Source organism: Priapulus caudatus, unplaced genomic scaffold (assembly GCF_000485595.1).
Source record: "Priapulus caudatus unplaced genomic scaffold, Priapulus_caudatus-5.0.1 Scaffold796, whole genome shotgun sequence".
Lineage (NCBI taxonomy): Eukaryota > Metazoa > Priapulida > Priapulimorpha > Priapulimorphida > Priapulidae > Priapulus > Priapulus caudatus.
Genome location: NW_014577857.1, coordinates 53,700 through 54,936, shown reverse-complemented (window position 1 = coordinate 54,936; position 1,237 = coordinate 53,700).

Sequence of the window (1,237 nt, the reverse complement as noted above, 5' to 3'; positions counted from 1 at the left end):
GTACAGTGAGTATAGTTCCAACACCATAGTGGTAGTACAGTAGTATAGTTCCAACACATAGTGGTAGGTGCAGTAGTATAGTTCCAACACATAGTGGTAGGTACAGTAGTATAGTTCCAACACATAGTGGTAGGTGCAGTGCTAGAGTTCCAACACATAGTGGTAGGTGCAGTAGTATACGTTTCCAACACATGAGTGGTAGGTACTATAGTATTAGTTCCAACACATAGTGGTATTAGGTGCAGTAGTATAGTTCCACACATATGTAGGTCAGGTAGTATAGTTCCAACACATACGTGGTAGGTACAGTTAAGCTATAAGTTCCAACACCATAGTGGTAGGTTGCCAGTAGCTATAGTTCCTAAACACATAGTGGTAGGTGCAGAGTATAGTTCCAACACATAGTGGTAGTACATAGTATAGTTCCAACACATAGTTGGTAGGTACAGCTAGTACTAGTCACAACACATAGTTGGTAGGACAGTAGAAATTTATAGTCCAAAACATAGTGCATAGGCTACAGTAGTATAGTTCCAACACATAGTGGTAGGTACAGTAGTATAGTTCCAACACATAGTGGTAGTACAGTAGCTATAGTTCAACACAATAAGTGGTGGGTACAGTAGTATAGTTTCCAACAGCATAGTGGTAGGCTGCCAGTCAGTATAGTTCCAACACATAGTGGTAGGTACAGTAGTATAGTTCCAACACATAGTGGTAGGTACAGTAGTATAGTTCCAACACATAGTGGTAGGTACAGTAGTATAGTTCCAAGCACATAGTGGTAGTGCAGTAGTATGTTCCAAACACATAGTGGTAGGTACAGTAGTATAGTTCCAACACATAGTGGTAGGTGCAGTAGTATAGTTCCAACACATAGTGGTAGGTACAGTAGTATAGTTCCAACACATAGTGGTAGGTACAGTAGTATAGTTCCAACACATAGTGGTAGGTGCAGTAGTAAATGTTCCGAGCACATAGGTGGTACGATACAGTAGTATAGTGCACACATAGTGGTTAGGTACGAGTAGTATAGTTCCAGCACATCAGTGGTAGGCTACAGTATGTATAGTATCCAGACATAGTGGTAGGCTACAGTAGGTATAGTTCCAACACATAGTGGTAGGTACAGTAGTATATTGCAGCACATAGTGCGTAGCGATACAGTAGTATAGTTCAGCAACATAGTGGTAGGTACAGTAGATATAGTTCCAAACACATAGGTTGTGTGTGTGTG